The sequence below is a fragment of the Pipra filicauda genome, unplaced genomic scaffold, assembly GCF_003945595.2.
Source record: "Pipra filicauda isolate LSUMZ 115617 unplaced genomic scaffold, ASM394559v2 scaffold248_size1969534_pilon, whole genome shotgun sequence".
Classification (NCBI taxonomy): Eukaryota; Metazoa; Chordata; class Aves; order Passeriformes; family Pipridae; genus Pipra; species Pipra filicauda.
Genome location: NW_024104363.1, coordinates 1,626,529 through 1,654,082, shown reverse-complemented (window position 1 = coordinate 1,654,082; position 27,554 = coordinate 1,626,529).

The following is a 27,554-nucleotide window of genomic DNA, read 5'->3' as shown; positions in this document are numbered from 1 at the left end:
GAATGCTTGGCTTTTTGTGTCATCCATCCAAAATTCCCAGTTCCTTGGAGACTTCCCTTTTAGTTTGTTTATGATGTTGACCCACAAGGCCTGTTTCTGTCTTTCCTGGATTGTTCTGATTTTCCCATGTTTACCACTTGAGAAGTTACTGTGAGTTCAATAGAGAGTGGAGGTCAGACTTTAAACTGAATGATGATCATACTCAAAGCATTGCTTCCAGTATAGTTCTCTGAGCTCACTCTATTTATAGAAGCTGTATGTCTTACTGCTGTGAACATATCATGTGCCCTACAAGTAAGCACCATGGCAGCTACTAGTAATGGGAAAGAAGCAGTCCTTCTACACATCTCTGTCTTGTCTTTCATGCTCAAGAGAATTTGGAAATCTTTAGTCCATGTTCATTTAACCCTAGGTTATAGGCCAATACAAAAAAACATAGTAGTGCCCTGTGACTAAGATCAGGACTCTACTGTGGAAGAACAGCAAGAAATAACAGGTCCATGCAAGTAAGAGTATATGTTTAAATAAGTTTAAATAAGTAGGAAGAACAAAAGATAGAAACAGGAGTTCAACTTTGAACTGATTTGACTATTTAGCCAGTGGAGCTTGATACTCCTCATCTAATATTGTTGAGTGCTTCAATAATTTATGTTTGGATAGACTGTAATTTAAAGTTTCTTTAGAAACTATCACATCCTAAATTCTTCCTCATTGTGACATTGGGACTACATTGAAGTTTCTGATTAATTAAGTCCTGATTTAAATTTCAGTCCACATTCATCTATGACAGCTTAGCTGTCTCTAGAGCTCATGGGGTTTTCCAGTAGCTTTCTGAGTAGCCTGAGAAAAGCTGTATGGATTTGCAGCTGTTGTGTTCTTTACTTAAACACCTCACCGTATTTGTAGTTTCATATTTTAAAATGATTTGTTAATCAAAAGTTACTTGTAAAGTTGTTTTAGTTTTAAAGCAAAAATAGTTTTTCTCTGTAAAAAATCAAATAAATAAATAATAAAAAAGTGGATTCATGCTTATAACTGTAAGGACAATACTTCAATTAGCAAATTGAGATGTAGTCAGCTAAAACAATGAAATTAGGAAAGTTGCTGGCTTTTTTCCTCCCTCTCTCCCTCTTTTTATCTTCAAATCTTTTTCAAAGCTACAATAAATGGTTTTGCACAATGGCTGAGTCTTAATTTATTCCCTTTGAATTATTTAACATTCATTTATACAATATTAGAACATTTTATTTCAGGATACAGCATTTATCATGGATTTTTTTTTTCAAGAAGAACCATATAAGTATCAAGTTGATGTTGTTACACAGTTTTTCCATATTTAGCTTGATAAATCAGGCATTAGTGGTTGATAGTTCTAGTAATACAGGCTGCAGGGGCCCTACAATATCAGATTACTTTGAGTTATGTCAAAACTCATGGTGTGCAGAGGAGTCCTATGCAGAGTGTAAAAATAAGGCCAGTGTGCTAGCCATATTTGGCATTCACTACAGGAGAACCCATGTAGCATAGAACAGAGTGTCTGCGAAGGCAAAGTTTCTTTTTGCTTTTAGACATTTCTTGAGATATGGTAATTTATTGAAATGTATATTATTTCAAGTGGTTAGAAAGGGAGACTGCTGTTAATGTGGAAACAAGACAAATACTGAAGGAGAAAAAAAGAGGGTAGGAATATATTTAGGAGAAAAAAGAAAAAGCAAGTAATATTTTTATAACAAAAAATGATGGAAACCGGTAACAGTACCTGGCTGTTGTATCCATGCAGCTTAAGGGAACCGAGGGAGAGATGGGACTGAACTTGTCCCACACTTGTGAGCAAATCAAATCCTGGTACATTTTCATCAACTGTCAGAAACAGACAGATATTTCTTTGGGGCCAGGCAGGAAATTAGGCTATTAAGTTACAGCTTTTTCACAGAGGTCTTGTCATTCTCTTCTCCTATTCTACAGATGTTCTATCAAAGCAAGTCATTGTAATCATTTATCTTTCCAAACTTAAAATACTTTTTCCACAGCTAATTTTTCTCTCAGTACTTGAGGTCTTTGTACTCTGTGTCTTGCTTCCCTGATCTTGTGTGAATCTAAGATTAATTTGCACTAGCAAGGAGTTCAACAACAAAATCAATTTCAATTGGGTCAGGTGAGGTCACTCCCGGCTCAGTAGTGTGAGGAGAAAAATAGATTATTATCATTCTGGGAACACTACTACTTCAGTATGGAGGGAAAAAACCTGTCCATTAAAGACCTTTACAATAATTTTCATAACATTGAAAACTATTTACTTTTTGCTTACATTCTGCAACTTTAGTATAGTCATCTATATGCAAATAATTTGTGCTACAAAATGTTTTTGTATTCCATGAGAAAAATGGAATAGAATTTGTTAGCTGATTGGTAGTATTTTTCTAAAAACCTGGCACTGTCAAACTGGTACAGAAATACCTTTGATGGATCCTTTTATATCCTTGGCATGTAGCAGGTGTAAATTAAACAGCAACATTCTCTCTGTTAGGTATTCCGTGCACTATATCACAAATGGGCAGTTATAATGGGAATTGAATTTACAGCTTTAAAGAAAATATTCTAGATTAAAATAACGTTTAAATGTTTCAAATTTAATTTACAAGGAAAGAACCCCCATCCTGTTTACAGAATCTGTTCTTTAGTGCCTATCTTATTTCATAGCTTTAAAATACCAAAAAAAAAAAAAAAAAGCTGCATCAGCTTAAAATGGTTAACAAACCATTAGTATTTAATGTGCACTGAATCTTAATTATTCTTCCACTAGATACAGAATGCTAGTTAAGAAAATGCACATGTGTGTGCCTGTTCATTCATACAGGTTCAGATTTTCAGGTGAGTTAGAACTGTATGATTCCTTTAGCTTCAGGAGAGCTATGCAAACTGGTATTACCTAAAAACCTATCCCACACAGAGTAAGGAGAAGGACATTGCTGGCCCATGTCCTTGTTTCTGCTTTGTGCATCTTAAATCTTTGTGAAGAGTGACATGTGTGATTTCAGTATTTTTGAGTTAAACTCTGTATCCTGACGTCAGTGAAACAACATTCTTTGGAGTCAAAGTTTCTGTATATTTATGTTGAATACAAAACAGGAAGTGGAAGTGTGTTAAGAAGATTACTTTATGGAAATACAATTGTTTCAAAAATTAAAAGAAAGCTACTGGAATAATTGTGCTGCAGCAGCTCTGACTTCAGGTCTTGACTTTAATCAGTTTCATTATATGCATAAAGATTCAGATTTTCTGGGTCAAATTCTCCCCAAGTGTATTTACCTTAAAATCTGTGGAGTAGCACCAGTAAAAGATCTGGCCTACTGATCTCAAATTTCTTTCATTTCCTCTTTGTATGATTAAAACATGCAAAATGAAATAATCCTACTAATATTTCTTTAGAGGAAAAAGATATTAGATAAATGTTTCTTTATTCTAAGTGTTTGACTTAAATCCTCTGTCTATATATACACAATTTTGCTCTTTGTGCAAGTATGGGTTTAGATGATTTACTACCTGAACATATTGGAAAAAAAATAACCTTAAAAGTCTATGGACAAAGTTTATTTTTTTAAAGAAAAAACCAACCCTTTCTTCCCTTAGTCATGGCCAGAGTTTTTAACTCTTAAATAAGCTCTTGACTGACTGTGTGCTGGTAATAGGCAAGGTTTCTTACAATCAAATTTGCCTTCATTACCCTGTTTTCAATGCTTAACCAGAAACTTCCCTTTTAAGACATCACTGATTGCTACTCAAAGTATCCCTAAATGCTGTGGTATTTGGCAGCAACATATTTTAGGCTTTACACTTACATAAGATTTTTAAATTTTCAAAGGGCTGAGTGAAGATTCCTTCACTACTTTCTCATCACTGTGAACTATCAGTAGTTCAGAATTAATCTTTCAGTACTACAGATAAAAAAAAGGAAGAGTGTAAAGTCTGGATCTGCACACATAATTGCCAAATTGCCGTTTCAGGCCAAAACTCTTATTCTAATGGTTCATAATACAAGGTATTCCTAAATTTCCACTCTAAAATTATATAGGTCTTCAAAGTAAAAGATTTGCATCTACCTGTGTCAGTGTGAATGCCTTGTAAGCATATAAAATTAAGACAAGCATGTATCACTACTTCCAGAGAACACTTTTCCAATTTATAGCCAGCTGTTACCTAAGGGCTTCCTGAGGAAGCTTTAAATAGCACTTATAAGTGCTCTTATAAAAGATAATTTTATAAAATGTATATGTTTTTATATAATTTAAATTTTATGCTAACTTTATAATTTATAAAGTAAAATAATCTAAAATTTATATAACTTACACTAATTGTAATTGCAACTTTAGGCTGCAGTGGACATTGCACACTGGCATTTGTATTAAATCTAGATTAACTGATATCTTGAATTGTGCCATTTTTCCTTTGGAGTTTAATCCAAAGGCCATTTAAAGTTATTTAGCCTTGTCTTATATGCAGGAGAGATCATTGCATCTCCCATTATAGTTAACAAAAACAATCCTCAGATTTTATTAGCTGTTTAGTCACATCTACACAGAAGTAGATCATATAACAAGCTCCTGGGGTAGGACACTGATGGCAAGAGTACTACAGGTTTCCTGTAAGAAAAAAAAAAAAAAAAGGCTTTTTTGAAGACTGCTTAGAACTGAAAGCTAGTGATGAGTTTAGGTCCATATTAATCATCTGAAAATAACCAGACTAGAGTCTGATGAGCATGAAAATGTAAAATGAAGTTTCTGAATAGGTCAAGAGGTTGTTATGATAATCACAACTATTTGAGTGATGGGTACACTAGTGTACCTGCTTTTTCACAGCAGAGATCTGTGTTAGAGACAGAAGCTCAGTGAGATCTTTGGGTCTCACTTGGTTTTACACTGCTGAAATGCAACTGGGTTAAATGAAGCTATTCTTTATTTACACTAGGGATCACAGATAGAATCAGCCTTCTATTTCCAGGAAGTCATGAAACTGTAGACTTGATTACTTGTGAGCAAAGTACTACTTGGATGAATAAGCATGTTCACTAATGGCCTGGCTAAAATGGCTAAACACAGATGAGATAAATTTCATCCTGCTCACTTAATTTTTGCTGTTTCAATCAGATGTGTTGTTTTTCCTCTCTGTCTCAGCCCATTCTATTACTTTTCCTATTTAGATCACACTGCATCACTGAGCAACCTACACAGCTATCAGTTTCTCTTCTTGAAATGAGAACACTGCAAAAGATGATGGAGGTGACTTAATATCAAGTTGATAAAGTATATAAAGTTCTTTTGCATTAAATGGACTGTAGAGTTACTAATAACATCTGTAAATTTTTTAAGATATCTGGTCTACTAAAAATATTGAATAAACAAATCTCTATTAACTCTGCATAACGTTCATGAATTAACATGTTTCCACATAGTGAAGAAATTTATGTTTCCATTAGAATACATCGGGAAAATAGCATCTATTTCTTTGGGGCTAAATTGCTTAACCTAATCCACCAATTACCATTTGCAGAAGAAAGAATCCATTTATATTTTTATGAAAAGATTTCTGCTCCCCAGCAGACATTTGTATTGCCAGAGTATTACTTTACCTTCAGAGTATAGCTTGATAAACTGGTGACAAAATTCCACAGAATGATAATGGAAAGACACGTTCAGGGGAATGATATGGGACACATCTTGGGGGAAATACACTTCAGGGATAGTTTTACTAAAATTTGACCCCAGGCGTGGTAGTAATACAGACAGATTAATCTGCATACAAGTAATCAAATCCATCTACAGTTATGTGCATTTTAGAAGAATTAAAAATCTGAGGATGTTTCTGATGATGGGAATGATATCTATCCAGTTGTTAAATTTGAATTCATAGCTTGTTTTTTCAGGATTAGTGTTTTATTGTTATTTAACATGCACTATAGTATTTCTTGCTTTACCTTCTCTTTATGTTTAATTTTGATTTTCAATTTAATTCACAAATTATTGCACTTTTTATTGATGCAATATTTGTTACCCACTCAAACTACTTTTACTTTCATCTAGCATCACTGCATTCAAGATCATGTAGTAAAACACTGAATGCCACAGATCTCTTATTGCTATTGCTCTAGGCCTAGGTTTCATCTCACTTAACTTCAGTAATATTTAGTAATCTTATAAAGACTTCAAAGTTAGAATTTCCATTATCTGTTCTAGCATCCATAAAAAGAGGCAGATAGATTCTAGGGAATGTGAAACTCATTGATCTGAGCAGTTGGAGTGGAATTTATGCATCTATACAAAGAGAATGACAATGGAGAAAAAAGGTAGTAATGAACACCTTTCCATACATGTGACAATTTCTGCAATGAAATTATTACAAAATTGTTAGAATGTATGCAAAAATAATTATTGTTGGAAATTAGAGTGATTAATAGCAATGAGCTTTTAATGTACTTTCTCATCTTTTATCTTATCTCAACTCTGTATGAAGAAAACAAATTATGAGACCAGTAATGTTAAAATAAATACAGTCTCACATATATGTTATGTAACATGGGCAAAAAATACTAATATTAGTTTAATTTTAGAAGTAGAAAACACTTGGATGCAATAGAATTATTGACATATGTTTTTTCTGTCCATGTACTTTACATAGAAAATTTTGAAGGCAAATTTGGGGCTGTGTTCACAGGGGTGTTTCTCTCCTTTCAAACATTGTGTTTTCTCAAGTTGAACTCAAAAAGCTGACTTTTGTTGATGCAAATGTCAATTTTTATCAATGATATTTAGTAACATTTCCTTTCCTGAGCTCTGACTCCAGTCTCCAGATTGTGAATTCAGCTCCTATTCATCTCTTTCATGTCACATCAATAGACTTTAAATGACCTTCTTAGGATTCTTATCCTCGCAAAGAACTTGGCAGCCATCTCCTATGCTAATTTCCATCAACTTCTATTTCTTTTTTTTATTATTATTATGAGCTTCCATAAGAGTTCTTCTCAGCTGATCCATGAAACCTCAGTGCAGCCAACGACACTTGATATATCATAAAGTATAAGAGACAACCCCAGAGATCATATCACTTTGATAGGCTAAATAAGGCATTTAGAAAATAACAACTGTTTAGCTGGAACCTTGTTGATAAGATCCAGTTAAAGAGTCTGAAGACTTTCAGTTGAGGATATTGCTTATAGTTTAACTAATTTAAATTTTTTATTTTTCTGTTCAAGTTACTGATGCTGAGATTTTAGTCGTGCACTACTACCGTATTCTGACATTAAGATATTAGATCTTCTCATCTTTGCATGTTGATAATGGAAAATAATTTTCTTATAGATACAAGATTAATGCAAAAGGACAAAGCAAAATTTATTTTGTCTTATGCTGAACTGTTTTCTAGAATAATTTTCTTTTAGTTATGCAACATATAGAGATGGAGCATATTAACTTGTCACATCTTTTTACCCTTTTAAGACTACTCAAATGAGTAGTTTAAAACATATTAATTATTATTATTATTTTGGTTTTATAATATTTGTTTCTCATTCACGGTTTCCTCTGGTTTGGTAAATAAAGTGAAACAAACTGTTTCATGCCAGTATGTTTTGAATATTTGTGTTTTCTGCTTTCTTTTTCTAAATCTTTCAGAAAAAGTAATTTTTTGTAACTTTAATCTGGGGGAAGAATTGACCTTTCATTGACTCTTGAACAATAAATGGAGAATTATATTCAGGAAAAAAAATTCCAAATCTGATTCTGGGTCTGTCTTGCTCCAGGCAGTATCATATGTTTAATGTCTGGTTTAAGGCAAGTCTGATATTCATACCGTTTAGTTTACTTTCCCAGCTAACTTGTCCGCTCCTGCCAAAAATATGTCTCTTCACTCTTGCTTATGCTGGACACTATGTGGGTGCACTCAGTTTTCTCATTCCCTCATTTGATGAAAAACTTCAGGTCAGGGCCAGTTCCCACCAAAGATACAGCTAATTTGAAAGCAAAGTAACCACTCATTTCCTAACTCTATTTCACATAAATAAGATGATAGGATAAAAAATCCAGTGCTCTTGAATGTTTGAAAAATGCCTAGTTCAAATCTTCCTAGAATTTCAAAGGACTGTTGTGTGATTGAGCTCTGAAAACCAGAGTAAAGCCTGATTACTGGAAATCGAGGTCAGAATCTTTTACCTTATAGGCTTTGAGTAAAGCCTCATTTCTAGTGCTATGAGGATATTTGCTTGTCAAAATGTGTGTCCAGAATTTATTAACAGTATACCAATATTTTTCTGCCTCTTAAACATTCAACTGCTTATACAGCCAAGTTCAGCTGTGTATATGAATTCACTATTTTCATAAACAGGAAACGTTTCTGCTAAAATGTTAATCTGAGAGGAAAAGACTGGAGCTTGTTCAATGTTGCAGAGTTCAACCGAAGGCCAATAATCCAATATATGTGTTGGGGAAGTGAGAGGGGAGGAAAAGGAGATAGAAACCTATCTTTCCCTGGAAAAGAAATAAAAATAGCAGCAAATGTTATCATTTTCAGATTGTTAGTAGCAGCAGGGAGACGTGATCCAAATAACAAGTGAATGACTGCATACACTGGTGTGAGATAAAGACCACAGATAGGAATTTGATTAAGTATTATTATCAGTCACTGCACAGAGAATGGCAGCCAGCCAGCAGAACATTCAGTTTTCTGTCCATCTCTGCCTCTGCAAGACTGCTTATGAAGGTTGTCATAAAGGTAACCTGGAGATAAGACTGCATGGCAGATAGCAGTCATTTTCTCTATGCAGGGTCTCCTTAAACATTACTCTTACTGTTGCAGACACAAAATTTGGCTTGCAGCTTGACCTGCTCTGCTTTTTTGTTTTTTTATATTCTCAATTTTTGATTATTACTATTCTTCCTCCTAGAAGTTGAGATTTACAGTATAAACTTATTCATATCTACCTTGTGACCTTTCTGCCACAAAAAGCAAAAGTCCTCATGCTGGAGTGAGAAAACACAGATAGTTCTTCTCTATTATCCTTTATACTTTGTATTATTTGACTTTTTATCTAAATTTGTATTGTGAATAGCACTTTGAATTATGCATAGAATTTTAAGCTATGCTGTATTCTTTCTCTGATGGAAGTGAAATGGGAAGGGGTAAAAAGCACTGATGATTACATGGACCTGTGTTTTCTCCCCTTTCCAATGCATATATCTGTATATACTGTAAAGGACAAACAAACAGAGACAGGAATGACAGAAGCAAATTGCATTTTTCCTGGAGAAAGTGGATAGAGTACCCTAGGCTTTGTTTTTGGAGTATTAATGCTACTTAGGTCTTGTACTTCATTTGATTTGAGCCTGCCATCACAATATTTACAGGACATGTACAGCAATGTCTGTAATCAAAGATAACATAAATTTCTATGACTTAGACACATTAAAACTGGAAAGAAGAAGAACAAACTGCAACAATGAGAACAAGCATTGTGCAGACGTTTGCTCAGAATATGGCCAGCTCCAGGAATTTTTGTCTACTCTCCATTATGTTACAAAACACCTTAGGAACAATTATTGAACAGTGATGCAAATAAATGTTCTAAACTAATGTAATATCATTGCCAACCAAATAATGATGATTCACCTTTGACAGAGATGTTTCCACTTACCTAGTTAATAGAAATCCAATGCGATCTAGGCAGCTGTAAGAGGAATCTATTAATTCTATCACATTAAACAACCAAAATGTGTCTGACGTATATATTTCCCCAAACTTCTAGTTGTACAGACACATATGTATTGTGCTACCATCAGTTCTTGTTTGAGCAATTCAAATTAAAAGGGTTTTCTTAATTTAGCCATGTACACTTGAAAATAAAAAATAGTAGAGCCAGTTTCAATACATTTCCTAGCCTAGTTCTGGGTCATTCAATCACACTTTTTTTCATAGTATATGAAAATATGAAAAACAAAACCACGAATTATTTGATTATTTTAATTGGATGCAGGTTCATTGGTGAGAGATTAAGTTTGGACTATTTTGACTACTAAGTTTGGCTATTGCCTGTTCATTTCACAGAATCACAGAATAACAGAACTGGTCAGGCTGGAAGGGACCACAGTGGGTCATCTGGTCCAACCTCCCTGCTCAGGCACAGTCATCCTGCACATTGCACAGGATTGTGTCCAGAAGGTTCTTGAATATCTCCAGTGAGGGGGACTCTACAACCTCTCTGACCAATCTGTTCCAGTGTGTGGTCACTGCACTTCCTCATATTCAGGTGGAACTTCCTGTGCATCAGTTTCTGCCCGTTGCCTCCTGTCCTATTGCTTGGCACTATCAAGAAGAGCCTGGGTCCATCCTCTTGGTACCTTCCCTTCAGATACTTATAGACACTGATGAGGTCCCCTTTCAGTTGTCTCTTCTTGAGGCTGAAAAGATTCAGCCTTTCTCATGAGAGGTGCTCCAGTCCCTTAATCATCTTTGTGCCCTCTGCTGGACCTGCTCCAGGAGCTCCATGTCTCTCCTGTACTGAGGAGCCCAGAACTGAACACAGTACTGCAGATGTGGCCTCACCAGAGCTGAGTAGATGGACAGTGTCATGTCCCTCCACCTGCTGGCAATGCTCTTCCTAATGCAGCCCAGGATACCATCAGCCTTCTTGGCTACAAGGACACACTGCTGGCTTGTGGGCTGCTTGTTGCCCTCCAGGACCCCCAGGTCCTTCTTCACAGAGCTGGCTTCACCAGGTCAGCCCCCAACCTGCACCAGTACTCACGTTTATTCCTCCCCAGGTGCAGGACCCTGCATTTGCCCTTTTTGAATTTCAGAAGACTTCTCTGTCCATTTCTTCAACCTGTCAAGGTCCCTCTGAAGGCATCTCTGAGGTATCGATCACTCCTACTTTTGTATCATCAGCAAACTTGCTGAGGAGACACTCTATCCCCTCATCCAAGTCAGTGATGAACAAGCTAAACAATACTTGGCCCAGTACAGAACCTGTGGGACACCACTGGTGACAGATCTCCAATCAGACTCTGTTCTGCTGATTGTGGCAGTCTGGGATATGGTACTCAGCTAGTTCTCAATTTCACATCCTGTTCTTCCCTGCTGTGATGTGATCTTTCTCTCTACCTTTCCTGCTCTGTATTCCCCAATAGTTGATGACAAGAATTTTTCCAAATAAAATTAAATGTGTTTATGGTAACTCCGTACATAGTCAGATGCTGTCTACCAAAAATGCTTCAAAGGTAAGTGAGTCTTCAGAATACTTTGCAGATGTGATCTGAAGAACAAATGCTTAACTTTATTATGCATTAAAACTGCCGTCTTCTGATACATAAAGTGGGACAACATCTACACTGTCCCTCGATGTTGAGGGACATCAACATCTCAGCAAGAGATGACATTCTGAAAACGCTCTCTCATCCAAACAAATTCTTCATGACTCTGCAAGAAGTTATCATAAAGTTAATGACTGATAATATGAGAAATTGATCAAGCAAGGTCTAATGCTATGTTCTGTCACATACAATAGCAAATTTCAATTTAAGCCAAAATCTCTTATGTTTAAGCTGTAATTGCCTACTCTGCATCTCGAGCAATTTTGCAAAGCAGACACTAACTTGCAAGTTGTTACCTCAAAAAGAAAAAAGCTAGGTATATGACGAGGACCAAAAATCAGATTGGGAGAGATTCAAGGCGTGGAGGGACATATATGACAATTAAATGGACACTTTTATACCAGAATGGACACTCTTGCACCGGATATGACATTTCCTGGGTTGGACAGTTCATCCCCAGTTATCCCCAGTTGTCCCCGGTTTATTATTGCATTGTTATACTGTTGTTTGTACCCCAGTTGTTGTTTTGTAAATCATCCACCATATTGTCTTCCTCATCCCCTCACAGCTTTCCCGCTCCCCTGCACTTGATTGGCCACTTAGTGCTGCAGTGCAGGGAGAGCTGCCATCGGCCCCTTTCCCCGGTTACTGTAAAACTCCTCCCACCTATTCCCTGCTGTCCTATTAAGTGTTCCCCTGAGTTGTCAGTCTTGTGCTCCTCCCTAGCCCAAACTCCACCCCTGAACCTATCCTATATAAGTTACTGTTTCCCCTAATGAAGTTTGGCATTGCTTCCCGACCTCTGTTGTGTCCGAACCCTCTTTGCAATGGCGTGGTCCCATTTCCTATTCCCCCCGGACCGTGGCAGGTATAGCATTAAATTGCAAATTTATCCATTACAGAAGAGATATTTATCCACTCTTTGGGACACAATTAATGAACTAATATCCAATTTTTTTTCTGAACATACTCATTTAAATATGACCAATAAAGCAGATGAAAAGTTGTAAAATAATAATATTTTCCAGTGAAATGAACCACACTCAACATACTTACACAAACATATGGATTGAAAATGCTTTTGTAGTTATCATAACACCTTAGGACTGACCTGATGCACTAAACATTACAGTCTTTCCAACAATCCCTGGCAAGGACCTAGTTCTCCTAAAATAATACCTTTATCATGATTCTGGCCCTCAAAATGTACTTTGTTGCTTAATATCTGGCACTCAAATTTGTGTGATTTGTCCTGAATAGTGCATCTGAGATAGAGAGCCATGCAAAAATGTAGTCTGGAAGGGGATCTCAGGAGATCCCTGGACTAGCATTTTTTGATCAAAGCAGTGTAACTAGAAAGTCTCACCAGGTTAGATACTCAGCTCATAGAACAGAAAAAAATAATTATGATGGCTCTGTAGAGTCTGCTAGAATAGACCAAATCAAAACTACAAACACTGTTTTAAATTCAGACTTCATAGAAATCAGAATTTCATTTGGGTTGTGAACTACAGCCTCCCTTCCAGATGTCCCTGCTTATGCCAATTAACACCTTATATAGAAATACCCTGTGTCAAGCACTAAGGAAAATTTCTGAATAAAATAATGCTTATTTTCAGAAAAAAATTCTACATTGTTATTGCTATATTTTAGGCAATTCTGATACATTCACAGATATCAGCATGGATTTCACCACTGAAAAAGCACAATGGATGGCAATTCAGAAATGAGTCATCAAATGAATGCAACTCAATAGTTTTCCTTTTGTTTCAGCCTAATGGGCGCAAGTTTTGTTTAAGGGGATTCACCACTTCCGTCACAACATTTGTGATATCTTTAGTATTCTTGGAGAAACTACTTTCATGTAGCTTTTGAAATCTGTTCTTTTCCCCAGCATGAGACCTAACTACCAGCTTCTGGCCCACAAGTTCTTCTGCAAATAGCACTCTTTGTGGTATCAGAATGTTGTCCAGTGCTAAAAAGGAGTCCTCAGCAATTGGTTTAATTAATAGTATTCATGAATATCAAAAGATATCTAGAGTGTGTAATTTTAGCTGCTTTATCTTGATATCTGTGCATGTCATTCTGCACTGGATAACTAATCAGAGTAAGTTGCTTCAGAAGCTGGAAGGCAAGTATGAGGACACTCAGGACCTTGATGCATAATGGCCATACATTAAAGGATTCTTTTTTTCTTAAAAGGATATAAACTTTGATTTAAAAAAAAAAAGAAAAAAATTAGCTGTGAGGTTTTTACTAAGTATCAGGCTTGGTATTGCATCTTTCTAGAATCCTGCTCTTAGAATTGTAATTTGCCAGCATTCCCTGCATTGCTCCACAGATTTGTATTATACTGCGTTGAGTAACTTAATCATCCTTTTATTTCACCCTCAATGACTAAATTCCAGTATTGAAAGGAAGAATACGCAAAATTCTCTCTCTCCTCCTTTCTTTGTATGTGTATTTCTGTGTATAAATAGATAGTAATTTTTAACATGGAGAAAATTATTAAGTCATTATTATTTTGATCAAGGAAAGGAATAAAATTGATGGAATCCTGAAGAAGATCAACAGGAAGAAAAGGCTGAAGCTTACTGAAACAACAAGAATATTTATGGTAGGTTCTGATAGCAGAGACCACAAAGGAGGTTTATAACACTTTCACTGCAAATTGACCTAATTCTCTGTCAAAATCTACTTAGGTTGATGAGGTTTCCACCTATCTTCAGGCATAGACTGTAGTCATTCTTTTCTAGCTGATAATCAGCAAGTTTATTACTCATTCTGTTTGCTTGAAGACAGTATTTTCCAAAATAGTCCTGCAGTACTAATGTCATCAATGATTCTGGAACAGCAAGAGGATAACCTCTGTATTTGCTATGGGAGATATTTAACAGATCTAAAAATGTTAATCATGTTCAGGGCATTGTCACTTCCAGGGAACAGCGATTATTTTCCGTGACGTGCCCAGAAGCAATCTATTTAGTTTTCTTTTCAAATAAAATTGGGAAATAATGAAGGTTTTATTAAATGAAACTTAATTCACCACAATAGGGACTTTAGACGTACCTGTTCCCACTACCAAGGGATGAAGTGTAATTTAATAACAGTCTCTTTAGATTAGCTCTGTCTATTTGCATGTCACATTATTATTAACCGACTCCATGTGAGAATGTATAGATTTCAGACACTGCTGTTTCAGCCTTTTGTTGTTGTTGTTGTTGTTGTTTTTAAATCCTATATTGATAGTTCGTTAACTACATTATTACAGTAACAAAACCATAGGAAAAGAACAGCTAAAAGTGGTGATCTAAGCTTTTTGGCTGCAGCCCAAAGCACTAAGACTTAGTAGATTGCTAATTCTGTCTAGCGATGGTGTGTTTTTCCTGTCACGATGACAGCTGCTGAGATATTTTCTGTTATTATCTTGCTATTTTTTTAAGCATTAAAGTGTAATGATTTACTAGCCTATAATGTGGTAGCAAAGTGTGAATTACTGTGACTGCATTTGTATGCTCAGCAACATCTGTTTTACAGGTGTAATATATAGATTTTGCTAATTAATACCTAGCGACACAGTCTAAGTGAAGGTATAGAGATGGAAATAGAGAAAAGGCCTTATCTATACAATGCTATTTCAGGTCCTTGGGAAATAAAAAGCAGGCAATACATACCTGGATTATTTTTTATTATTGTTTTTACTGCTTAGTTCTTTGTTTTGTTTTATTTTAACATCTCCATAATATCTCCTGTGCCAGAAGACATTTTGCTGAGTAGAGTTGTAAAGAAATAGTTGTGATAAAGTAGTTTAGTCATATATGACAGCAAAGCTGTGTAATTTTTAATAAAATATTCAGGTTAAGATCTCAAGCACATATTTAAGTACCATAGTCATAAATGATCACTTGTCAGATGAGGCCCTTTCTGGGTCCACATGCATGTTCTCATTTTTGTGCAGTATGTAGGACTTGGTGAGCCTCTCTAATGTCGCAGGCTAAGGCTGAGGATGAGAACAATTACCAGGTCCAGCTCCTGTATTGCAATCCAGACCTGCTGCATATTTTTCATAGTCTGGTCCCCCCATGAACAAGTCATCCCCCCGGGCTTTTTCTCACTTTGAAATTCTAACTCCTTTGGTGAACAATGTTTAAGAAGTTTTAAAAAGAAAGAGATGAGTGAACTGAACATAGAAAATAGACCAAGAAAGAAACGTTGTCTTAAATCTTTCCCTTGTGATTAAACTCCTCCATTCTCTTGAAGAAAATATATTAAAATATTTTTTCTTTCTTTCTTTCTTCTTCTTTCTCTCTTTCTTTCTTTCCCTCTTTCTTTTTTTTTCCCCCTGTGCCTGTAGGATTTAATGGAGTAGCAGATTCCTATGGTACACCTTTATAGAATGATTTAGAAAAGCCATACAACTCTCTGCTAAAAAAATCTTTGCCTTTTAAGTACAGTCCATTTGGTTATATAGATTTAGTCTATATTCAATTCTGTGAAGCAATATCTTTCAGTTCACTATTTCTGAAGCTATGAACCTTACCCCATAGACAGTGTTTCTGCGATTTATAGATGTAAATGTCTAAAACGGCAAAGTCATTATCCAGAGAAACCCATATTTTGTGGCTTCCAGAAGATTAGCTTGTCTGCATTACACTGGATCAAGAAATTCAGATGAAAAAGTCAAATTGATTTCTTTACACTGAGAACATGGATCACAGACTCACAAGACAGTTTGGAAGGGGTCCCATGGGACCATAGAATCATAGAATGGTTTGGGTTGGAAATGACCTTAAAGGTCATCTAGTCCAACACCCCTGCAATGAGCAGGGACACTTTAACTAAATCAGGTTACTCAGAGAGCCCCATGCGACATGACCTTGAATGACTCCAGGGATGGGGCACCTACCACCTCTCTGGCAACATGTTCCAGTATTTTACCACCCTTATTATAAAAAACTTATTCCTAATATCTAATGTAAATTGACCACCCTTCAGTTTAAACTTTTATGACTTTTATGACTTTTCCTGTTGCAACACTCTCTACAAAAATGTCTGCCCCATCTTTCTCATGGACTCCTTTTAGATACCGCAATCAGGTCACCCTGAAGTCTTCTCTTCCAATTTTCTTAGTCTTTCCTCATAAGAGATCATCTCTGTGGCACTCCTCTGGACCTGTTTCAACAGGTTGAGAGCAGAGGGGCAGAATCATCTCCTTTGACTTCCTGGGATATCCAACCCCTTCTCAAAGGAGGGGTCAGGTTCCCTATGTCACTGTTCAGGTGAGTTTTGACTCTTTTTAAGGATGGAGAGATGAAGCAACACGGACGACCTGTTCAGGTGTTTGACTAACTCTGAGGAATTTTTTTCCCTCTCTGCACAATAAAAAAGGTAAAAGAAATATTTATTCTGGCAACCCCCCCCCCCAAATTTGTTATAAGCAATCAGTATTTCAGAAGAGGAGATGTAACATATTTCCAGAACCTGAAAACAAATAATTCTGTCAAGTGTCATTTTACAAAGGAAAAGTATTAAACAAAATGACCAAGATAATCAGTGGGAGTAAGAAATACCTGATCTGAGTCAAACTTAGTAATAGTGAGTTCTTCATACAAAACAATGAAGTTTAATAGATGACCTTTTGCCACGGTCCAAACGGGGGAAGGGGAATGGGGCCGCGACACAGCACGGATCCCAGACACAAAGGTGGGGTGCAGGTAGAATGATTTATTGAAGCGTGCACGGGGTTCTTTATCAGCTCAGGTGGGGAAAGGGCCAGAACATGGGACGGAGCAGGAGACAGACAGGCGGGGGGATAAACCAGGATTCGACCATGGACAAAAGGGGGGGAGGAGCGCAGGAGGGACCAGGGGAGGAAAGGGCGACTGGGGGCTGTCTCCTGCCGCAGCTTCTCCAGCCAGTCGGCAGAGAAGACAGAGGAGCAGGGAGGTGAGCAGGCCAGGACATACCCGGAAGATACAAATTTGGGGGAAACACACAATGTGTACATGCACAACAACTATAAAGTCCGAATCATAAAGTCCGTTCAATCGCTGTACATATTTTTCCATTTCCGGAATCACTCCCATTCCGATTCCTGGTCCTCGACAACCTTTTTATGTGGAGTTATGGTAAGTAAATTGGGAAGGGCCCAAATACTGTAACTGTTTCCCTTCAGAAGTTCAAACATAAGGGAAGGTAGTTATAGAGAGTAATAATGTCTCCTTTGAGCCTCTTTCAGGCTAAACAACCCCAGCTCTCTCAGCTGTTCCACATAGGATTTGTGCTCCAAACCGTTCTCCAGTACTGTTGCCCTTCTTTGGACTTGTTCCAACACCTCAATGTCTTTCCTGTAGTGAGTGGCCCAAAACAGAACACAGGATTTGAGGTGCAGCCTCATCAGTGCTGAATACAGAGGAATGATCACTGCCTTACTACTTCTGGCCACACAGATTGCTGATACAGGCCAGGATGCCACTGGCCTTCTTGGCCACTTGGGCACACTGCTGGCTCATCTTCAGTCAGCTGTTGACCAACACCTCCAGATCCTTTTCACTGGACAGTTTTCCAGTCAGTCTTTACCCATCCTGTAGCGCTGCATGGGTTTGTTGTGACCCAAGTGCAGGACCAGGCACTTAGCCTTGTTAAACCTCAGACCTCTGGCCTTTGCCCATCAATCCAGCCTGTCCAGGCCCCTCTGCAGAGCTTTCCCGTCCTCCAACAGTTCAACACTTCGCCCAACTTAGTATCACCAGCAAACTGACTGAGTGCACTCAAACCTCTTGTCCAGATAATTGATGAGGATGTCAAATAGGACTGGTCCCAATACTGAGCCCTGGGAACACCATTCCTGACCAGTCATCAACGGGATTGAAGTCTATTCACCACCACTCTCTGGGCCTGGGCTTCCAGCCAATTTTTTTACCCAGTGAATAGTGCACCTGCCCAAGCCATGAGCAGCCAGTTTCTCCAAGAGAATGCTGTGGGAGACAGTTTTACTAAAGTCCAGGCAAACAACATCCACAGCTAGTCATATTCTGTATAAAGAATGAATTTTTTAGAAGATGAACAAACTGGTTTGAATCAAGTAAGGATTTACCTTTTTCAAACAAATACCTTTGCCTTTGCTGGCATCTCCAGATGTTCCCTCTTCCTATGCAATCCTTTCCTATGGCCTCAGGCTTTCTGAACCAGCCCTTTCATACAGTGTACATCAAACCTATTTCCTTTCCAAATTACAGAATCATAGAGTGATAGCATCATAGAACGGTTTGGGTTGGAAGGGACCTTGGCAATAACAGTAGAAAGCATTTGATAGTAGACAATGTCCAATATCAGTTAGGCTTATGATTCCCGTGCAGTTTGATAGACTATTTCATAACTCCTTTAAGAAATAAAAATGGATATGTATGAAGTTATTATTAATTCAACCTTCATTTTGAATCAATGGCAGTGAGGAACCATAATGTTTAAATAAAAAAAATCCTTCTGTCCTGACTTTATCAAGATATTTTCAGAAAGAAAAAAATGGAGTTATATTTCTTTTCATTTTATGACTGTTGTCATAGATTTAAGAGGGGGGAATGGTAAACAGGAAGGGAGGAAAGGACTTGTTTTTTAGTGTACTTGCTTTGAAATCAGAAACACTAAATCACTGAACAAAAGAAAATATCTAAGTTATAATGTGTAGAGACTGAAATATCACAGCACTGGTAAAGAAGAGTAGAAGGGAACTCAGTGGATTTCCACAACAGACAAGTGAAAATGATAGTCACGAAATGGAACGTAAATAAAAGACAGAGAGCTGCTAACAGTAAATGTGCAGAACTGACATTTCTTCCAATGTGATATGCAAAGAACACACAAGAGAAGTGAACAACAATGAAAAGAATTCTTGGTTATATATTTTTGGTATTTTCTTCCAGGCTGGTAGCTTTTCCTGACTGTCAGAAAACCCATGAGAAAGCAACCTTGCAAAATAAGAGATTTTTCCTAAGACATGCTGAATGGCCTTTCAGGAGAGCTTTCACAATTTGTTAAAATGAGTCAAGAGTCAGAAACATGAAATGTGATGGGAAAGGGACTGACAACGCTTCCCAATTTATTCTTGATAGTTGAGACAAAACTTAATCTAAACATTGCCTTCTAAGTCAATAATGAAATAGGACGTGTTCATTAGAAAGATCTTCATGTTGAATTTTTTAGCAACCTCTATCTTTATGATATCTTAGTGCCTCGTAATTTGTACATAGAAGACAAAACTTATATCTTCCGTTTTGTTGCCTAAATCTCACATAACTTCAGAGCTCAGTAAGAATCGAAGTCTCTTTGAATAGCTGATTTGAAACAATCTACCTGGTATCAAACAGAATGCTTATAGTTAAACTGTCAAGGCTATGGGATTCTTAAAAGGATCACTGACCATAAGGATCTCTATAAGCAGAAGTTCACCTGAAGATAGTGATCCAGACACAGATATTGTAGAGCTGTGATTGTTACACAGTCAACCTCCACTACTGCTGTTGAATCTGGCCCAAGTCTTTCAAGGAATGGGAAATTTATCATTCCAGGAAGTCAGGCAGTGAACACGCAAGAAGGAACTTGATTCACCAACAACATCAAAGAAATTACCTTACTATGACAGAAGGGAGGCATGAGGAATATTTGCTCCAGAGGCTGTTTATGCATTTTATAGAAAAGAAAAAATCCCAGAGATGGTGTGAAAGCAGGAAGAACGGAGACAAGAACCCAGGGCTACCCTTCCATATGGAAAGAGAACTAATCCAAACTTGCAATTTTTTTTCTTGTTACTGTCCTGGCTATGCAATGCTTTAGGCTGTGGAGGTGGAAAGAGTCTAATTCTATTCCAAATGCCTCAATAAGGATTACAAATTCCACTTTAACAGCTAAAGGCTGAGGTTTTGGCTTATGCTGTACTCAGCATATGTCTACCTGTTTCTAAATTTGGGACTTGCTGATTTTGACTAAATTCTGCTCATTCTAACAGTGTTAAGTCCATTGACTATCTTTTCTTTCCTTCTTTCTTTCCTTCTTTCTTTCCTTCTTTCTTTCTTTCTTTCTTATTAGCATTAATGTTTAATGTAACAACATCTGGGAATAAACTTAGCATATCTGTTATTGCAATTACTTTAAATGCCAGAAAGGGCCCGAAGCAAAGAACCCATAATTTATGGTCTACAATGTTTCAGAATGTGTGTTCATTCTGTTGACATATTCAATATATATTTCAGATGATTAGCACAGATATTAACTGGTTTCTCTCTTCTGAACAAGTTCAGTCTTACCCCAAATTAAGTTTTACTAAACAGCAGATATGTTAGTGCAGTGGAGTTGTACACACACACCCCCCCACACACACCCCAAACACCCCCTGCACCAGCTATTTAGCACTATTCTTGGCAAGTTTCTTTTGTGAAAAATGACCCAGTGCTCAGAACCTCTGATTTGAGGATAGAGCCACATGACTGTGAGGCTACCTGGGAAGCAACACTGGACAAAGTTGATGAAGATAGTATAACATTTTTGGCCTATAATATAAGGAAAAGCTCCAAAGGTGTAAGGCAAGAAGAAAAGACAGGGTATTTTATCACTGAAGAATCATCTATGCTGTCAATTTTCTTTTAGGGTTTTTATATTTTAAAAAGCTTTAAGGGAGGAATTTTAAAAATTTGTTTCAAACCTGGATAGTGAGAAAGGATTAAGGAGGAAGGAACTTGTGATCTGGGAAAGGTAAGCGATAACTAACTCAGTGTCACGAGTAAGAAGTTTATGAAGTTATTAATTTGTGTCAGTCAATCATCTCATAATCATTAAATTCAATTTGAAGTAATGGTTTAAATTAATTCCTTGGAAAACTTTGTCAGCCCAAAATTACTTATATTTCATCTACGTTTAGTTTACACAGATCTTCTGCAGACAAATTTTAATCATATGGTTCTATGAAGGAGGTATAAAACTAACAATTACCTGCACTGCTGTTGACAGCAAAATTAATGGCTTATTATTTTCTGATTGGAGTTAATCTGGTTTTTGAATAGGATGAAAGAATGTTACTGAAAATGAAGTGAGCACTACTAGGACAGAGAATTCTTACCAAGAAGCCTCCATCAAGCCTTCCAGAGGTTATTTCAGAGGGAAGACTTGAACAAGCTATATGTTTATTATCTTACAGTTGCCAGTCTTGAGACTTTTGTACTAAACACGTCATCTTTGTTCGCTATTTTATTAAAATGGTAAGGCTTTTGCCATACAAACTGTGCTTTAGAGGGGTGGAGGGAGGAAGCCTTCCATGTTTATGCTTTGGAGCATTTGTAATGGATCATATTGAACTGAAGCAGAAGTTAACACCTCCTTCAGAGCACAGTAGGCTGCAGAAAATCTTGCTGCACAATTTTGAAGAATAGATTTCTGTAAAATCCTTTAGGATGAACCAGCAGCAGAGAATTCAACACTAACTTGAAAAACATGGAGGCACATGGCTTTTTACAATGAGAAGTATCTAATCTGACTTGAGATATTTGTTATGCAAAATTCTACCTTTGAGCTTCCCTTATTGTCCACAGAGACCTACAGGATATTCTGGAGAGCAGTTCACCTAAATAGTGTTTTGTATGTGCCTGGTTTGTAGCACTAACTGCAACATATGTAATCAGTTCTGGTATAAATATGTAGGTTGTAGCCTTCTCAGTCTGTACAAATATCAGTTGTTGTAGTTGCAGGATCATGTTGGGGAAATGATATCACATACACTATCAGCAAAGAAAACCAAATTAAAAATATTTCAACATTTATGATAACATTTTCATATATGTACCTAAAACAAGTTTGTAAAAGATTCCATAGACTGCCCGGGGCTTGGTAAGCCAGAAATCTGACATCAATATTTTAAAAGAAAAACATTCAACATGTTTCATTGTCACCATTTTGCTCTACTCTGAATCTATTTTTGCTTGTACAACAGTCTGAAACATAAAGGTTTACTTGAGGCATTGCCAATAAAGCAATATTTTAATACAATCTGAAAAGCAGTTCATCTTCTTGTATGAAGATGGTACAATGAGTATCTAAACCTAATAATCTCCTTTTTTTTTTTCTTTTTCCAGAAAACATGAGTGAAACTGAGGAAAGGCAACAGAGAGAGGCTGCAAAGACATTAGTACAATGAACAATTTCAAAAAGCACACTAAATTCAGGGCAATAATAGATGGACCTGTTAGGTAGCCAGGCTTGCGAAGAAAACAGACGTGCTGTCAGGTACCTATAAAATGGGCAGAAATATGTAGTTCATTCAAAATGAGAAAGTATTTCTATCTCAGCTCCTAGACAGTTGTCATCACTGGTAGTTTCTCTCCTTTAATTTTCTGCAGTCTGTTGCAGAAAACTGAAAAAACAAAGTGAAACACCGAATGTTAGAAGAGGCGATAATACTTTCAAAGATTAGCTAGTGTAGAGAAACTTGCAGAGAAAAAAAAGATAGCAGAAGTCAATGGGACAATAAGTGAACACAATAAGAATTTTAAAAATCTAAATTTGTATTAATTTAGTAAAAAAATCAGACAAGATTGAAATGAAGGATAGCAGAAAAGAAAATTTTTTGCCATGTATTTTCAGATTTGGGAAGTCACAGCTGTTCTACAGGTTTCCCCTGATTAAAATATGAGAAAAAGAATGGATCTCACTTCTCACACATTAAATGTCATGTGGAAGAGGACAGACCACTTGTAAAGTATTTGTAATACTAAGAAACCCCTGCCAAGACTAAAAGAGTGAAACTGAGAAGTCAGTAATGTTTTGTAGCTCTAAAATACATGGACAGAATCTCATTTTAAAGCCTATTTAAAGCTAGATGGACGAAAGGAAGAAAAATTTTGCTGCACTAATGAACACATAGATCTTTCTCACCTCTGGTTGTATGACTAGATGATTTATCATAATGAAGTAATGATAAATGAGAAAGAAAAGTAGGAAATATGAGTGAATTGTCAGCTTCATAGACTGAGCCCAATAGTGCACTATACTGATACGAAACTATTTTCATGAGAATTTTGGTTGTTACCACTAACATAGCATTGCCATTTAACAGGTGCCATAAGAGAAGAAAACTTTGAGCGTTTCACATTAATAAAAAATTCTTTTCTAAGAATCAGTCATAAAATAATCACTTTACTCCAGGGGATAGGAGTGCTTGTGGACATTAGATTGCATAGTGTTGCTACCAAATCCTGGCATTGGAGACTGTTCTTCAGCAGTCAGCTTTGCTGGATGTGAAGCCACACCAGGGTAGTACAGTCCTGATTACTACAGTACATAGAAAAAGAAGAAAGCAAGAATCATGAGCAGAAAGACTTTGACCTAGGTCTGAACTATCATCAGTATTGTGGTTCCCTGGATAAGCATGTTTGCTTATCAATACTCATTTTATGGATACGTCTATGTAAACATACAGACCTACTCTGAGATTTGGCAATATTTTGCACGTGAATAAAGTTTTCAGACTTTTTGCCTTAATGATACAGTGTACAAGTTGATATATAGTAAAATTACCTGAATATAATTATGGTAATATATAAATGGATAAATGTTAACACAGTAACTATTCTCTTGCTAGTACTTGCGCTGTACATATTGATTAAGAAATTCCAAAAATGGGCAAGTTGTTAATTTGATTTTTTCTTTCTTAACATCTTGCTTTTGGCTACACAACTGTAGCCCTATTCTTGCACTCTTCTGAAGACTGAGATAATAGCATACCTTGTAGAACAGAGTGATGCTCATATTACCATTGAAGGTTTTAAAGTTATACCTTTGTGGTTTCAACAAATTTTAAATACTGGCTTTAAATACTGCTCCAGCAGCCTTTGTAACATGTAAAATAAAGAAAATATCAAATTAATAGTTAAATGTGATGCCAAATTTTCTATGACCAGTTTTGGAAAAATTCACAGTGACTTGTAGAAAACCACCATCTAATAACACACATAGAATCATACAATCATAGAATCAACAGGGTTGGAAAAGACCTCTGAGATCATCAAGTCCAACCCTTGATCCAACACTGCCCTGGTTACTAGACCATGGCAGTAAGTGCCATATCCAGTCTCATCTTAAAAACCTCCAGGGATGGTGAATCCACTACCTCCCTGGGCAGCCCATTCCAATGGCTGATTACTCTCTCCACAAAAAATTTCTTCTTAATATTCAACGTAAACCTCACCTGGCACAGCTTAAGACAGTGCCCTCTTGTTCTACTGCTGGTTGCCTGGGAGAAGAGACCAACGCCCCCCCAGCTACAACCTCCTTTCAGGGAGTTATAGAATGATGAGGTCTCCCCTGAGCTTCCTCTTCTCCAGGGCTGACCAACCCCAGCTCCCTCAGCCACTCCTCATAGGACTTGTGCTCGAGTCCCTTCACCAGCCTTGTTACTCTTCTCTGGACCTGTTCCAGCACCTCAATATCCTTCCTGAACTGAGGGGCCTTACTCTTATTATTTTCAGTCTCAGAATGATGTTGGTGGACTATATGATGGTCAATTTATGTTGGGTATAACAGAGAGTACAGTTACATCTGCATTTCTCAGCCCAGCTTCACTTATTTCTTCCCCAGAGTTTTTAAAAAAGTGGAAAAAAGTAGTTCTGGAAAGCCCTTTCCTTTTTTTCAATAATTCCTGCATCTCACTTAATATCAGAAGTTGAATTATTCCTGGTGTTTTAGCAGTCTCAGAATAGGATTTAAGAGCAAAAGACAGAGCATAACCACCGTCTTACAGTATCTGAGTTATGATGTCACTTAAATCAAGATTCCCATTCTGGAAAGTGGAGAGTCCATTCAAGAATTCAGTTTACTTGCCATTACAGTATTTTAGCTGCTGAACAAAGTTATTTTTGTGTGGGGGACATAAATAACACAATGTATTTTAGTAGACACTAATTAAAATGAACTCTGAGGGTAGCTTTTTCCAATGTCTTGTGCCATGATTCATTTAAAAAATGACTGAATTTGGATAAATAGACAAAGGATCTGGCTCTCTGAGGTCAGTTGAAGGATTTAAATTAAATCAGTGTCCTCACTAATTTTGAGCACTGCCTATAACAATCTTCCTGTGTGATATTTACAGGAACTGATAATACTGTGTGAGATACTGAGCTGTGAGGTTCCTGTTTTCATTTTTGTGCAAACTGAACAGAGATGCTCAAATGAATAAAGTCCTGTCAGTCAAAGTGAGGACCAGCAGATGAATATATAAACAGACAATGTGCTTCTGAAGTACTTTTGGGTGCAGAATGTTATAGTCAATCACAAAGAAGAAATGAAAGTCACAAGCATCCAACACATCATCAATCCTGGCTAACTGGGTTCATGCCAGATGACTGGAAGTTGGCCATTGTGACACTCATCCATAAGAAAGCCCAGAAGGAGGATCCAGGGAATTATAGGCCTGTCAGCCTGACCTTGGTGCCCGGCAAGGTTATGGAACAATAACTGGGATGGCCAGGGGATCAGACCCAGCCAGTATGGATTTAGGAGGGGCAGGTCCTGTCTGACCAACCTGATCTCCTTTTATGACCATGTGACCCAGCGGGTGGATGGGGGGAAGGCTGTGGATGTGGTCTACATGGACTACAGCAAAGCCTGTGACATCTCCCGTAGCATATTCCTGGAAAAGCTGGCAGCTCATGGCTTGGACAGGGGCACTCTCTGATGGGTTAAGAACTGGCTGATGGCCAGACCCAGAGAGTCCTGGTGAATGGTGTTGCATCCAGTTAGTGGCCAGTCACTAGTGGTGCCCCCAGGGATCAGTGTTGGGCCCAGTCCTGTTTAATGTCCTTATTGATGATATGGATGAGGGTATTGAGTCTACCATTAGCAAATTTTCAGGTGATTGGGGCAGTTGAAGGAGAGTGTTGATCTGCTGAAGGGTAGGAGGGCTCTGCAGAGGGACCTGGACAGTTTGGAGAGATGGGCCAAATCCAGTGGTATGGGGTTCAACAAGACCAAATGCTGGGTCCTGCACTTTGGTCACAGAAACCCCGTGGAGCACCACAGGTTGGGACAGAATGGCTGGACAGCAGGCAGGCAGAAATGACCTGGGGATACTGATTGACAAGCAGGCTGAACATGAGACAGCAGTGTGTGCCCAGGTGGCCAAGAAGGCCAGTGGCATCCTGGCTCTGTATCAGGAACAGTGTGGCCAGCAGAACCAGGGAAGTGATTCTTCCCTTGTACCTGGCACTGGTTAGGCCACACCTGGAGTTCTGGGCCCTCAATTTAGGAAGGATATTGAAGTGCTCAAGTGTGTCCAAATAAGGGCAATGAGGCTAGTGAAGGCTCTGGAGCCCAAGTCCTGTGAGGAGTGGCTGAAGGAGCTGGGGTTGTTTACCTGGAGAGGGGGAGGCTCAGGGGTGTCTATCGCTCTCTACAACTCCCTGAAAGGAGGTTGTAGCCAGGTGGAAGTCGGTCTCTTCTCCCAGGTAACCAGGAATAGGACAAGAGGATACAGTCAAGCTGTGCTACGGGAGGTTTAGGTTACACATCAAGAAGAAGTTCTTCACAGAAGGGGTGATTAGGTATTGGAATGGGTTGCCCAGGGAGGTGGTGGATTCATGGTCTCTGGAGGTTTTTAAGGAAAGACTGGACATGGTGCTCAGTGCCATAGTCTGGTTGACAAGGTAATGTTAGGTCATAGGTTGGACTTGATGATCTCGGAGGTCTTTTCCAACCTGGTAGATTCTGTGATTCTGTAAACACAAAAAAAAACCCCAAACCCAAAAACCAGCCAGAAAAGCCATCTTTTGTCACTGATCCAGTAATCACCTATTAATTTTTAAACTGAAAATTCAGTAAATTTATTGCAATGCTTTCTATTCAAAACAGGTTTTGGTTTATTTTTCACATGCTGTGGCACAGCAACATGAATATGAGCCAGCACATTTAATTGTCCTTGAAGAGTAACCTCTGGTAATAGAAATTATTCTTACCCTCAGACACTTTTCCCTTGACTTCATTTGAGCTAATGCACATATGACAAAATCCCAGTGTGCCACTCCCCCGAATTTCCTTAACATCTGACCTCACACAGCTGTTTATTATTAAGATACATTTGCCACTGCTGTGCATGTTGCCATAAGCTGTCTCTATATTCAGGATATTTTTGTCCCAAACACGTGAATTTACAAATAAGCTAGA